This window comes from Anomalospiza imberbis, chromosome 6, assembly GCF_031753505.1.
Source record: "Anomalospiza imberbis isolate Cuckoo-Finch-1a 21T00152 chromosome 6, ASM3175350v1, whole genome shotgun sequence".
NCBI lineage: Eukaryota > Metazoa > Chordata > Aves > Passeriformes > Viduidae > Anomalospiza > Anomalospiza imberbis.
This window is the reverse complement of record NC_089686.1, coordinates 5,818,908-5,835,011: the sequence shown is the minus strand read 5'-3', so window position 1 is coordinate 5,835,011 and position 16,104 is coordinate 5,818,908. Positions and strand designations below refer to the sequence as shown.

General features: G+C 41.0%; 1 protein-coding gene across 3 annotated transcripts in view; it reads right to left on the bottom strand.

The window, feature by feature from the left end:
* MNAT1 (MNAT1 component of CDK activating kinase) overlaps positions 1 to 16,104 on the bottom strand; it is a 117,113-nt gene that overhangs the window by 35,827 nt on the left and 65,182 nt on the right. The gene's annotated exons all lie outside the window — the stretch shown is intronic.

Genomic DNA, 16,104 nt, shown 5'->3' with positions numbered 1-16,104 from the left:
TGCCTGGGGGACTGGAGAGGCCACTGCTGACACTGGTATGGGGACAGTGTCCTGGAGATGAGATGTGAAAAAAGTTCTCTAGTCAGCCACGCACCACGCCAACTCTCATGGCCAGCACATTTATTTCTGTGCTACAAACTATTGCTGCAACATTTTTAAAAAGTAGGAAAAGAAAGGTTAAAAATTTAGCTTTAATCCCACTACATGATATTTTAGGACATAAAGGCAGGGGTTTCTATTTTCATAGAAGTTGTCAATTTACAATCTATCCAAGTTTATTAAAATACAGTACTTTGTAGCTATATTTATGTGGGCCTCTTACACCCATTACAAGAGGGTAATGCTTAAATAAGACTCTTACATTTGAATTTTTAGCAACATTTTTGTCTCTAACCAAACCAAATGGAAAGTCATACCAATGTTTTACATATGTACAACATCATCTGGTGAGTGAAGAGTCTCACTCTTTCCAAATCCAAGTTTTTTTCCAGCCATAGAAAAGAAATTTCAGTTTTGGGCAAAGATCAAAACCATGGTAAATACTTTGGGAAATTACTTCTGTGCAGAAAAAAGGAGAATCTCAGATTGCAGGCACCCCATCCCTTGAGGACACCAGCAGAACAGCTGCTCACTGTCAGCACAGTTGCCACTGATGCCTTCCTGACACTTTGTTAATGAGAACAAATTCTGCCAGCATTGGCCAAGAGACACAGGAAGGCTCCCAGCACATGGACTGGGATCATCACTGCCCTCCTTCTCCACCACCTTTTATGCTGCTACAGATGTCCACCTCTGGAAGCTCCTGGAAGGACAGGATGAAAATGTTTCATTTGTTTTCCCCTCTTTGTGGGGTTCCCAAGGTGCCTGAGATCACAGGGGATCACGATGGTCATTATCTCTCACATGACCAAGCAGGAACCATAAGGGAGTTGCCCATGAATGGTGGGAAGGCTGATTGGTCAGCACCCCAGGGGCATGGGGGGCACAGGGATCGTGGGGAAGGACTTCTCTATGTGGAATTGCATCACCAACTCACTGTGGTGACCTGGAGAACAGCAGAATGTCAGAAGAGGAGCTGCATTATAGAAGCTGCCCCCCCTTGAGCGTGTCCAGCACAGGCGAGGACATTTTGTGTTCCTGTATGAAGCCCAAGGACTGGCAGTTCAGCCAAAATACCTTCTTTTGAAAGGCATCCAATCTAGATTTAGACAGATTTCAGATCGCAGAGGTACAGGCACATCCCCTAGTAAGTTGTTGCAATAGTTAATTATCTTCATTAAATACTGGCAGCTCATGTCTGGTTCATCAGATTGACTCTCTCCTATGTCTTTCTCACCTCTCTCATGGGGTAAGGTGCAAGTATTAGGAACCAGGATGTCATCTGCATGGCAAAATGACTGCACTGGTTTGTGTGCAGCCAGCAGATCTGCATCTCAAGGATGTATGATATGCAGCTCTATGATATGCAGCTGTATGAGACAGCTCATTTGTTTTTGTTTCCCAAAATCACAACTTTAGCTGATGTGCTTTGGCAATGGGGATTACATTCCACTTAGCAATGGGTAAAAAGCCCCACGATCAGCTGTTGTTCCTGCCCTTTGGTTGTCTGGCCTGTAGGCTACCGAGCTTACAGACTTTCAAATTGTTTAGCCCTACACAGGTTAGTGAGGTCCCAGAACTGGGTATGGCCCAGACTGGTGCAAAAGGCTAGGATGCAAACCAAAACCATTGCCTTTCCTATTTCCACTGCTGTTGGGATAAACTGACTCACAAGAAAACCTTGTTGAAGTTAAAAGGCTCAATTTGACCACTATTATCTCAGTTAAGAGCCATTTGACCAGAAGCATCCCACTTTTGTCTCTCTTCCCAAGTGGTCCCTAACCACTTCATAACAGACTGGTAATAAAAGGGAAGCTGCTGTGTAACTTTAGAGACACCACAACAGACAATAACTGTTACTTTGGTCTTACACAGCACTTTTACAGATCCAAAACCCATTTCTAAGCTATGAGGTAAGACTTTTAAATTTCCTGTATTCCACCTAGACAGTCAGCTTTACCTCTTTCCAGCATTAGGAGGCATTTATCAGCATGCTGAAACCAAAATGAAAGCAGTGGGACCAAGGTCCTTCTTCTGCATTGCTTTCTCCTGACAAACCTAAAATCTGATGTGGTCATGGGTAAGTATTTCTAATTCCCCTCGGATGCTGTAATGTTTGTGTAAAAGAAGCTGACAGCATCCAAATGAAGACAGAAAATGCTTCCAAGAACACAGACAACACTTTTTCCTGCCTCCTCTCCCTCCCACCCCAATCTTCACAACATACGAGTGTTTTCCCTGGGATTATTTTAGGCACCAGAGCTGTCTATTACATACTGGAATGTATGGAACCACAAAACATGCTGCTAATTAGAAGGAAGGCATTTGCTTATCCTTAGGACTTTGTTTATATAAAAGCCTGCACAGCAATGGATTTGTGAGCAACTGACATTCTATTCATGTGCTGTATGGGTTCAGATGAGAGACATACAGGATTAAATTGGGAGAGGGTTGAATAATGTCTTTGTATTAGAAGTAAAACTGACTGGCTGATAGGCTGTTTGAGACAACTATCAGCTGAAAAAGAAACAAAAGCAGTGGCCAGTTTTGGTTTCAGATTGTGATACAACATGGCATTAATAAAAGAAAAGCCATGGATTACATACAAAGAACTGCCCCTGCAGTAACAAGGAGCTTACTTTAAACAAAAACAACACTCTTACAGGAACAATCATGGCTATTAGAACATCAAAATTATAGTTTATCACTGCACCTTTCGCTCAGGTTTGAGGAGGGACTCTTGGGAGATGCCAGGTGCATCAGTATTTGCCTGCTAGCAGAATGAGGTTATTTTAGCACAGAGTACAGAAATATCAGCCCAAGTTGCAGCGTTCACACTTCTTCCTGTCCTGCCCTCTCTCCCTGTCCGTGTATCCAAAACGACACTACCTTCCTTCAGCTCCTTCCCTCGGCAGCAAAAAAGAAACAACTGACAGCCTTCCCAGAAATCTTTCAAGGAGGAGGAGAAAGGAGACTCACACCAAAAATGCACTAGCAGGGGAAAGAGAAGGAACAGCTATGCCACAAAAACATCTCCAGGCAAGAGACAGAAGCCAGAGACTGGGGTCAGTAAAACTTGTCCAGACAAGGCCAGTTTCTGTACTAGCAGTAGCTGGAGTAGCTGATGGAGCCAATCTTTTTGCCTTTTAAATGTCTCTCTGCTTAGGAACTTCCTCAGCTCTGCTATCAGCACACGTGAGAGAACAGAAATAGCGACATTCACGCTACATCTCATTAGGTCCATTTGCAGCAATGTTATTTTTATTTAACCCTTTTCACTGTCAGGTCATTCTCCTGAGCCTGGCCAAAGGAGACAAGGAGGAACCAAGGGCTGTGGAATGCCAGAACATGATGCTGCTAAAACACATCCCCAGCACTGCTTCCATTTTACATGGCAGGACAGAGAGGTTAACAAAGACCCTTTTAAACACACCATCATCTGAGCGTGCAATTATCCAAATGCTTTCAAGCGAACATTAAAACAAAACTATAAATTCCATGAATTTTTCAGTATAAGCAGTCTTAGGAAAGTGTTTTACTGTTAAGCTCGTAACAGAATTCAGCTTTTGAAAAGATTTCATGTTAACACAATTTCTTACAGCTATCAATGCAAATATCTTTGGCAATGTGGTGTGAGCCAGAAGTTGTGTTGTGGATTTATTCTCCCCCTCCAGCTTCCACCCTCTCAATTCACTATTGACAAATCCATGTCAGCAATGCTAATGTGGCCTTCTGATTCTGATTAACTACTTTGACTACAGTAATACTCAGGAAAAGGAGAATGAAACTGATAGATTTGGAGGGCTCAGTTAATATTATTTTAACCTTTACCCTCTCTGTCTTCCACAGCCTTTTTAAATAAACACAAAGTATGTCAAACTAAAATGTATAATTCTGTTTGTTGGCCTAAAATTCCCGTGCCAGTGAAGCTTTTTTGAAGACTTAAATATCAACTGTTCTCTCTCTGCTCTTGAAAAGGCAACAATAAATCTCATTTATTTACTTGATTATGAGAAGTAAAAGATTATGAGGCTATTTCAGAAGCAAAACTGAAAGAACAAATGATCTGACAGAAAGCAACAGAACCGATATTAAGATTTTCTGTGGATCTCAAAACCAGAATCTGACCACAAATGGCAAGATCAGAGACACAAGATTGCCAGCCCCCCTCCTCTGTGTGGTAGATGATTTCAGACACTTAATAACAATCTCCCTAAATTTAGACCTTTTTTTCCCTCCATAGCAACTTAATTTGATTTTCAAAAGCCAAAACAGATTTAAAAGATGTGCTTTCTTTAGGAATGACAGAAATAAGCCAAGAGATCAACAGCACTGAAGAAGATATTAACAAAGACAGTGAGATATATGCAATTTGTTACACAAACAGTTACCTGGAAAATTAACCACGGACTAACACGGGTTAAATCACACCATTAGTTCTACTTGCCTCCAAAATTTTCCTTTACAACTTTCTGACATAAGTAATTACCTGACCAGACTTATCTTTAAGCTCCTGCCAAAAAGCCCCATTTCTCTAATCTCCCAGAAGAAAGCCTGTGTCCATCTAACAAGCCGAAATACAATTCTGCTGGCTCAGAGCCAGGGCAGGATTTAGTGCCTACTCTCTTCACAGAAAAGGCCGGTGCCCTTTCCTCATGCCCATGGATTGCTTGGGACTGTCCTCTCCAGCACTGCCTGCTGCAGCCCTGGCAGGATTCAGGGGATAGTCTGGATGTTTGCTGCAACAAGTCACTCTCTTGTTTTCAGCAGAGACCCCAGAGTTCTGGCAGGATCTGCCAAGCTTTCCTCAAAATCCCCACCACTGTTCAAAGGATAGCCCAGTACACAAGACAGCATTATTTCGGGGAATGAAGAATTAAAAAACAACATTTTCATGTCACTAATAAGCCCACGGGTCACACTCCTGGTTTTCAGCACGGGTTTCTCAATCTTCCTCCCAACTCTGTCTCAGCTCCTAAGAAATTAATTCTGCACGTCACTGTGCCAGACACGGCTCAATTGCTTCTGCTCCTTTTGTTCTGTGCCCAGGACCTCTACCCTGCACTTGGTGCCTGTTTGGCCACCTTCAGCTGGACTGGAGAGCCATGCCATGAGCTGGCTGCTGAGGGGCATTTGGACACCCTGGGAATGCCAGTTACATTTACAAACCTTACCATTAGTTCGTGTATTGCTTTTTCCTACAGCGGCTTTTACAGGACTCTACGTGGCCCTTCTCAGGGTATAGCTGCAAGTTCTTCCCATTTTCAGAGAAATGTTTCATTACAGGTGACTTAAAGTCCATGTTCTGTTCACTTTGTTTCAGCAGTCCTCAGTGTGCTATGTTGGTAATACAGCACACTAAGCAGAACTAAACAAACTTTTGTTGCATCTCTACCATCAGACTCCTGGAGCCTTGGTCATTTTGGTTTGGCTATCAACAAAGCATAATATCAACTATCAACAATAGCCAGTCTAATTACAGGATTTAAGGCTTTAATATAACATTGTTTTAAACACACACATTTAAGACCTAATTTTTCAAGGGACATGAAGTAGAAATAAATGGCAACTGCCAATTTGTGTATCATGAACAATGAGAGAGGGACAGACACAGCAGTGGAGGTCAGAGCACAAAGCATTGCTCATCAACCAGCAACAACTGCCTGAGTCTCTACACAGGTGAATCTACTGGTGCTCCTACTTTGCTCAACTAAAGCTGTGTGTTATACTGATACGATCCCTCTATTATGCAAGAAAATTATCTAGGATTTCCTGGAGAACAGTGGAAACTGTAAAAACCAGCTGCTGTGCTGGAAGAACAGCAGCTCATAAAGAATCATACATCACTGTACTCCATTATCTGCTCTTTCCTGAGATTCTCTAAAGCAGCTTCTCCCATCCACACAGCCACAGCTCCACAATACTGTTTTTGAGGAATGCAAAGTCTGATGGATGATTTAAAAAGAAACACTACTTAAAATAACAAAGCCAAACAGAAAGCTGATCTCAGACTGTAGAAGATGAGTAACTCTGAGTGTGTGTGTGTGGAAGTCAGAGATATATTCCCTGTTTTACTGAGCATCCAGCCTAGACCCAGATAAATGTTGATAAAGATGCAGAACATCACATTCAGTATGGCTTATATCTGCCTGATAAAGGGAAGAAATAAAGTGAGATTCCTTGAATAGCTAGATTTTAAGGAAGGACTGCTAAAGGTTGATGATTGTCTGGCAAGAGAAAGCAAGGAAGTTTTTATAGCAACAGACACAAAAAAAGGAATAAAATATTAAGAAAAGGACAATAAAGGCAGATGAAAGGAAAAGCATGAATAGAATAGAAAGACAGGAAGGGTGAATTATTAGAAACAGACAAAAAGATAAAAAGAAGGAATTCAGAAAAACTGAAGTTAAAAAACTAAAAGTATCAGACGTTAGCAGTACACGATACATTTTCACAGTATTTGTGGGCTGTATTTAGTAGAACATTTTAAATGAAAATTGAAAACTGTTAGCAATATATTTAGAAATTATTACTTAAAGTAAAAGTAGTTTATTTCTAGCCTTTTCCCATTTGCATGCAGGGCACACAAGTAAACATGAACCAACTACCAGGACAGGAGGGGACCCCCTGCAAACATAAGACACTTCATGGCACTGCTTTGAAAATGCACATTAATTCTCTCAAACTAAACAAAAAAACTCCCTGGGGCAGAAGAAACTGCATTTTTAATCTGCACAAAATTTACTTTTTTCCTTCCAGAGAGGTTCAGTTTCTTTCCATGCAAGTTTCCATCTATGTTTTAAGTGGGTATAACAAGATGATAAACCACAGACACATGACAGCTTTTCAAGTTGTGTGTACTTACTTCCCATGGCACCTGAATTTTACCAGTCCTTTGGACAGGATTCACAGAAATTCACAGGACCAAGAAGCCTATTTGTAAACCTTGCCTGATCCTGACCGAGTTGCAAAAAGTCCTCCTACGAACGAACTACTGTGGTCTGCTGCATTGCCCTGGTTTGAGTGGCTACAGCTTCCTAATTCCTTGAAACACCACCAGAAATATCTAAGGCATCTTTAACACACAGAAAAAGGAATGGTTCCTCCCATGAAAAATCTACAATCTCAGACAAAATAGAAGCTGGCAGCAAAAACAGATAAAAGCACGTGGCAATTTCACACTCAGTCCCTGAAAAACCATATTTATCTGTTTACAAAATAAAAAAGATTCCTCATCTGTTTTATCTTGTTCACTGGTTTCGTTGTGAACCCTTTTGCTAAAACACTTGTATTCAAATTTTTAAAAAGCAAGTGTTGCCACAGATTCTGAAAAAGGAGACTGCTGTGAAAGCAACTGCAGGACAAACATTGCATTTCGAGCAAGTTGGAGAGGCTGCCTGAGTATTTCCTGCTGTAGGCTTACAACAGACAGTTTTGCCTTAAAAACAACCCTTCCATTGTAGAAGAGAAGATTCCTGTAGGCTCTGGCACAAGTACTGGATGGAGCCACATCAGCAGAGTGCCCTGACATTTAATAAGACCCAACAGGGAAAAGGCGTCGCTCAAAGGCAGTGCGATGAATCGGGGATTGCACTGACATCCCAGGCCATGGCCACTGGCTGCTGCTTGGGAAACAACACAAGCAAGCTGCAATCCCAGAGAAAAGGAAGCCCCAGAAACAAGCATTAAGAGGATTTGTTAACCAAAGAACTAATCATATAGGAAGGTCTTCATTTATTTGAATTTCACATATTATTTCCAATCAGTAAAATATGTACCAGGCTCTCCACAGATGATGCAAATGCTTACCCTGGCTCAGGGTAGCTGCTGCTCTGAGAAACAAACCAACATAAGCTGATCATTTGAATCCCCTTAAAACTCTTAGTATTGGACCAAATAAAGCACAGCAGAGCTTACTACAGTTTTACAAGCCATGACGAACATCTTTGTGCACTTAAAAACTATTATTTAATTAACTTTACCTGTGAGCTTGGGGAGAGGAAGGGTGCACGAGGGGGGAAGAAAATAAAATACAAAATCCTTTTCTCCTAAACTCTGAAAATAGTTCAGGGTCCAAATCCCTATACAAGAAGTAATAAAAATAGTTTGGTTTCTGGTAGCAATAACAAAAATGAGGGCAAGATTAATTCTTACACTTTTATGGCAAACAATCTAAAGCAGATGTTTGAGAATAAAAGCGAGATGTCAAAGTAGTTAAAAAGCGCTTTTCAAACTCAAACACAACAAGACAACGTACAGCTTTATGTGCTTATATAAAACTCTAAATCATCTCAATTAGCTTCCACCCTTCACCCTTCTCTAGTCTAGGAAGCTTCACAATTACCAAAAATGTTATATTCAAATCTAAACCACCACAGACTGGTGTCTCCTGAACAAAAGCACATGCAAGCGAGCTTTGCTGATTAGAGATCAGCTACTGAATCTGGAGCCTTATGAAGAGAAATACGTTTCCCTGGGTGGAATATCCAAGATCTCTGGAATAAAGTCCCTGTCTTCAGGAAACAGAGCACACTTTAATGGTACCTAAAAAAAGTTCAGAGTGTATTTACATTTCTGCTAGAAAACTGCAGTTTTGAGACAGAGATCAAACCTCACATTCTAAGGTCAAAATCAACATAAGCATTCCTCAGAATCAGACTTCAAATGGATATTTGAAGTTATCTGCACTTTCTTGTTTGCGAGTTCCAAGAATTGCTGATCATAAAGCAAATTTTAAGATATTAAATCCATCAAGGAGAGATTTCACAAAAAACAATGTGTGTATGCAGGAGAACCGAGTCCCTTCACACATAACAGGGCAGAAGCCTGTGGAAAGTAACCCTAAGCACGCCCTTTTCCAATGAAACTGCCCTTTATTGTGAACATTGTGTTAACTTAAAACACCGTTCACTTAGATGTGCTTTCCAAAAGGCCTCAAGCAGGACGATACTGATTTAAATAAAGAAAATTAGGCAAGTTTTTGCACTCGAGCTTCCCACACAACGAGGATTTGCCAAGCCTTTCCAGTCTAATCAGTGCTGCAATCACCCCGGTATATAAAGAGACTGACTCAGCGCACACAAACACTTCCAGACTCACCAGCAAGAGCTGATTTTTTGGCTCACCATAGCAAACTGCCTCCTAAGCTGGCCAGCCCCAGTGTCCATCTACCTGGAAGCCATCCATCCAGCCACACTGGGCTACTGTGCATCGGCATCGCTGCTCCACTTCATTAGTGAAACACAAACCCGGCTCCAGCCATCGCAGTAACTGATACCGTATCACTCAAGTCAATGGGAGCAAATCAGAAACTCTACACTACAAATGAATAATAATAGGTTTTTGTGTTTCCTTTCCCAAGTGCTGACAGTTTGGAAGGTTATTTTCCCCACCACCACCGTGGCTGGACTATAACCACATTAATTTCAGTGTGCCAAGGCAAGCTGTTCAAGAAGCTTTCACGGCACATTTGGCTTAATAATCCAGGGTGGGGTTTTGGGTGTTTGTTTTCAATTGTCCAAGATTTGACAAGAAAAAGAAAATTAAGTTTAAGATGTATAACTCTCTGGAAAATTATATTTTAAGCAAAAGATGGCAAGCTTTAAAAAAAGCTTTAACAAACAAATTTAAATCACCCTTTAAATCACCAGCAGCCTAAATAACTTGGCCCTAGCTCTGGACATTAACTTTTATCAATGGTAGTTGACTGAGAAAACCATGCTTTCTCCTTCAGTTTCACATTAATCTCAGGGCACAGTTAAAACATGACACTTCATCAACTTTTTTTTTTCCCACATCTCCTGTTCACAGCCATTGCTGTGTTGGCTGAAACATTTATCGCCAGGACAGAGCACTGACCAAGAGACCTGCAAGGAACAAAAGCCTGCCAGAGCCTACAGCAGCTCACCTTATGAAATCCCCTAACCCCCAGCTCAGCTACTCCAGCAGCTGCACTGGTCTGTTCCAGGGTATTAGCACAAGCAGTTACTGTTTGCTATCAAGTCAAAGAAATTCAGACTTTATTTAATCTTTTCTATCTCAGATTTAGACCAATACCAAGAGGCAGCCCTCAAGTGCTACAAAGAGCAGTCTATAATTCATGCAATAGTTGAGTCACAGCAAACCAGCAGCCTGGCCAGGATAATGCTTTGCTGAATGTACCTACATTTGCTTCTGTAAAGGGCTACAATTTGCTTTTAATTATTCATAACGTTCTACAATGTACTTGGATGTGTATACTGTACATACACACAGCAGTTTGAATAAAATAAACACACCTTAGTAATTAGCTGATTGCAGTGCTCAAATAGTGCAGTTTATAATGAGATGCTCTTTGTGTGCATGAAGGTTTCTGTTCTGTGTGTGTACACACAGATACACCCAAACACAAATAATCCAGGGAATGAGCTAAACAGTTTTAAACAAAGACTATCATAGAATGTTTGCACAATCCTGTAATGCCCTAATCATGTGCACATTTGCACACAGGAATTATTTAGAGGCATGTCAAGCTAACAAATTTATTTGCCATCAGAAAATTTTATCATCCACTTACCTGGGGCTTCGACCTCGATTCAGCAACACTGATTCAGCTTAGAGAACTACCCAGCTCCAAGCACACAAAGAGCCTCACAAATCCAAAGGAGCAGTCACATTCCAATTACTTTGCCTGGATCATGGCCTACAAGTCCAGTCCAACAACGCCAAGCAAGCCTAAACCTGATGGCGTAAACTGAGCCCATCCGCTGCGCTGCAATTACCTATGGCAAAAAACACCACGCTCTAGGAAGCAGAGGCTTGCACAAACAGGCCTCCAGAGGAACAACCAGCACGCTCCCAACTCCAGTCTCCACTCCCTGTCCTTGCATGGACTGTTCCAACAGCCGGGAAGTCGAGCAGGTTGTACCCAGGTATTTGGCACCAACGTGTGCCATTGCTGGGTCCACAGATCCACCACGAAACACGGATGGGCCCTGGGGACTGAACTGCAACGGGGACCAAGTCACAGAGCTGAGAGTCAAGCCAAGAGCAATACCTGCTTGCTTTGTTTCCAAGCACATGCTTAAGGGTTTTCTGGGTCAAAGCCAGGGTGATCCATATCTTATGAGATCAAGCACCTCTGCCAGGTTTGTATCAAAAATTTATATGACTATTTCAGCGATCCCATTAGCCCACAAGGGCAGAGCTTAGCTCAATACTCAAGGTATGGGGCAGCCGGATGAATTTTACCAGGCTAATCCACAAGCCTGAGGCATTTCCAGAGCAAAAACCTACCAGTATTGGTGTGAGTTTTTCTTACCAGTTTAAACGGATGTTTGACCATCGCTTTCTAAATGAAGGTGGGCATCAGTAGATTAATACAATATTATTAAGATAGATTTTAAGAAGTGTATCTGGATTCCAAGTAATATCTCAAGATTAGTTATTTATTATATAAATCACCTGAAGTTCATTATCTAGGCCCCAATCCCATAGGCCAAACAAGTTGAGAAAATAGTTCCACTAGGGACTGTACATAATGGGGTCCATTACTCATAGCAAAAAGATCAAACCTCTTTAGAAAGTTAACCTACACAGAAAGTTTCCAAATTTCTCTAACCATGCATTTAAAACTTTAAAAGGAAGAGAGTAAGCAATTATAAATCATGCAGACACACATATTTAGAAATCTGTATAATTTTAAAAAGTGGATTAGAATTATATGGAATAGCTTATTGCTATAACTGTTGAATTGTCCATGATCGTGTTAGTGGTTTTTTTTTAGAATAATACTTATCTTAATATTTCTTAATTTAAGAAAATTATAAACTGCACTGCAGACAAACCACAATCCCTTTAAACTGATGTTCAGGGCCATCATTTTATTCATGTGGTGCACCTCATCTTATCAAAACAACACATGAAAACTTGCTTTCTTTCCAAATGCACACCAGATTTCTCTAATCTGTGCATTTACCAAACTGCATAAACAGAGAACTGGTAGTTTGATGCAATCAGCACAGTGCCATTTAAAGCAGAGCACATCACAGCACCCTTAAGTCTTTTTGGAAATACCTCTGCTGCTCAGCAGCACCAGCTTTCCACCAGTTGCTGCTCCACATGCTATTGCCAATCAGCTGCATTTGCTGTAGCGCATTCCAAAGTTTACTAATTAATCTCTGCACTAAACCCCAGTGATGGCCGGTTGCCATTTGAAATGATCATCATCTTTTATTTAAAGACATAGCAACCATAGTATGGCCAAACTCAGACCTTATTTGTAAGAAAGAGGTGGGCTAAATTTCAGGTAGTTAAATCCAGGTTGTTTGTTTTTGGTTTTTTGTTTTGCTTTTTTTTTTAACCTGGACAGAGGCAATTATTAATGGTTTGAGGATGTTTACATTAGACACACTCAGTCATTTCAATGTTAATTGTCAGGAAATGGCACACACTTGCTTTCTGAGGTCAGAGTCACATTCAGCAGAGGGTATGAGATGCAAACTACTGCAAAAGAGACCGTTCATTTCTTGCAAAACAGTCTACATGCTTTGAAGCCGTGTGTTTTAAGGATTCCAGCTTATTGCTACGTTTCAGATGAGGTTTTAAGCAGTGATTTCAGGCAGTCCAACCTCTCACACCATTGTTCCAGGCTGCTCCCATTCAGCGGTGCATACTGGCTCCGTGACCTTCACAATGACCTCTACAAAAGCAGTTGTGCATTTCACTGTGGTGTAAATCCTCACAGACAAGTCGAACCTGTTCTTTTTGGCATCCAGCCCTTCAGATGAATACTCTGCAGAGATTTATTATGAAAGGGGAATGAAGGGGCATTATTGCACAACATTCATCCCTCACACACAGCTAAGTTCCATCTCTTACAACTTCTGAAGACTTTTAAATAAACAGATTGTCTTAATTACAAAAATCCCTCTTGCTTCTCACCAATTTTCTGTAATCAAAATTTGCTGTTGTTTACAAAAAGGTAGATATGCCCAGGAAAAATCATGTGTGTGAAGGTGTTTTACATTATTATTAATAAGTAATATTCATACTTCTTGTTACTATACACAAGGGATTAGCGTTTCCTAGCACACCATTCACTTATAACACTGAAGTATTATTTCACATTGTAGCAACACACATTGCCCTAAAAGTGTCCATTAATTATTTTTTTAATACCATGAAGTTGCTGCAGGATATTAGACTGTCTCCCTAAGAAATATACTGCTATGGTAAAATGATGAATGATGAAGTTTGCAGGTTTTTAATTAGATTTCAGAGCAGTAAGAATTTACAAAGTTGTTCTCCGTGGCCTTAGCTTAATACTTTGTGTGACCTTATGCAAATAATTAGAAAGAGATTCAAGATTCCATTAATCAGAACATATAAAAGCATAGAAGAATAGTTAAAGGGGTAGATTTTTTAAACTCAGTGAGTCTGTCAAAGTGGTCAGAGAGAGTAGTAACCCTAACACTCACATCATCCACATTCCTTCAGGTTTTCCAATTGATCCTTCATCAAAATGTGTCCTGTTAGGGAAGGGGGAAGCCATAACAAAAAAAAAAAAAAAAAACAACCCAACCTAAGCTGCATTGATGTTTCAATCCAAAAATCATGTTCCAACTAGCTGCAGTCATTTGGTATTAACCACAACTGAAGCATTTTGACTGAAGCTCACATTCCCATGATCCAAATCTTGGAGTTCCCCTCAAAAGCTCCCTCCCCCCACTGTCAGCTGTCATGGACAATTGACAATGCACATGCACATCCCTCCCACTGCAGAAAGACAAACCTGCTGTGTGTGTCTCTCCCCATCACCCACAGGCCATGACAGGTAGGGGTTCTCTCTCCCCTTCCTCAAAGTGTCAGCTGGCCATTCCTTGCCTTTCCAACTTCCTTTTCTGCCAGCAAAATCAGAGATAACAGAATGCACAGTAGCAAAAACTTCCCTGTGCAAAAGATACATGAAAACACAGTCTCCTCCTGCCTTTCCCAGGTCCAGACTGCACTTTCACAGCTCCAGAGTTGCAGGCAGAAGTTTCTCCAAACAGAACATGCAGCAGTGGTTTTTACTATGTTTAAATTCACTTCCCCTGTAGGTCCAACTCTGCCACCTCCACCACAGTCCACTCCTTCTTTTCGAAGTCTGAGGCTACCAGTGAGAAGAGATGGACTGAAAATAATAGAAGGTGAACCAGCATGGCCATAGAGTGCTGCATTTAACAACAAAGATAAACTATCTGCAGGTCTAAAGCAGCCTTCTTCCTACAGCAGAAATCTCACATTTGAAAAGCTGCCGTTGCTATGTACTTTGTCTCTTCACAAATAAACAAAATAAAAACTTAAGTGCAGCTACATTTATGATTTGATCTTCATAACAAACAAAATAACCCTGATCCTTCCAATACTTTATTCAGGATTAAAAAAAAATCCAAAGATTTTTCAATTAGATGATGGAGAGCCAAAGTTATACCTGGCACCTACAGCTCAAATAGGTTACAATTTAAAAGCAACAAACAGCTAAATGGGTACAACAATCTTCACGAATATTTTTATTACTTTAAAGTGACACATCTGTTTAATTTTGTATTTCAAATACACTTAACCAACCAGACAAAACAGGTTAAAAACTAGCACAAAGCAAATGCTGTACACAACACTATCAATGAAACGAAACTGACACAACATTAAGCTTTAATATAAATTGCACCTTAAGGATTGGGATGGGAGACTTTTACCCCATATTCCAAAAGTGCCTGATATGTGATAAATTCTTGGCCTAGCCCTGTCTAGGCTTCACATTCTACCGAATCAAGAATTCAATGTGGCATCATCCCACCAAGTAGCAGATTAAGGTGCATAAGTGAAACCAAATGGGTAAAGTTAAAGAAAGGATGAAACTCCCACTGCAATCCCCTCTATGTTCTGCCATTAGCTCTCAAGCCAAGCCCTCTTTTTCACCCCCATAACAAAAGAAAATCCTAATCATGTTTTCCTGTAAACAACCACATAGAGGAATGTTAGGTATGCAGGCAAGGCCAAGACAGTGCCACCCCATTAGAAGGGCAGAAAATTCTTCAAATATTTACAGATCAATTATTCCAGCTTTGCTTGTCTGAACCCAAAGAACTATCACAGGGAACCATTACAAACTGGGATGTATGTGGTTTTTTTGCTTTATACCAGTCATACAGAACAGGCACCAAACACAGGCAGCCCCAGCCCCAGAGTGCCCAAGGATGGTGAGGATCAGGTGCCCATGTCCACCCCTTTAGATGTGTCAGCACGTCCCCACAGCCCAGCCCTGCAGCTCCTGGCTGCTGGAGCACTGCCTCTGACTGACTCGCAGAGGATCACATTTCTGTGATCGCTCTGTGCCTTGGAGAAGGGAGTGATGCTCTATTTATTTATGCCTCTCTTTCAAGAGATGAAACAGGAGAATGGGCCTCAGACCTATATATATATATATGCTGCTTTCCTCCTGTGCACAGCCCTCACTTGTTCCTCCCTCCAAACTACTTACCTTTTCAAAGTCCTCCAATTCCACATGCACCACCTTTAAATGTACCATTTGTGTCCTGCAGGATCTACCTCACTTGCCCAGAATAATACAAGAATCATTATTCTTACACAAAGCCACCATTTCATTTTCTACTAATCATGGCAAATGTTGCAAGTTCCAGTCTCCTGGCCCCCATCCAGCTAATTTAGATAGATGGTTCCACATGTGCTCTCTGTCCTTCCATTTCCTGCCCATACCACGGCACACATTTGTCTAAGTGAGTCAAAGCAGCTTTCTCTGTAGTCACAATACTCTTTAGTACTTTATATTTTAAAAAAGAAGCCTGCATAAAACACAGCCTATTACCATGCTATTACTGACTTTGTAAGAGGCAGAGGATTTTACTGCTTTGCCACACATTCTGCTGAATTGTAATGGGTCGCAAGCTACACCTGAGCCTTGTATTTCTCCCAAATACAGATGTTACCTGTGTAACAACTGTGTTCAGGCAAAGCAAAACAATA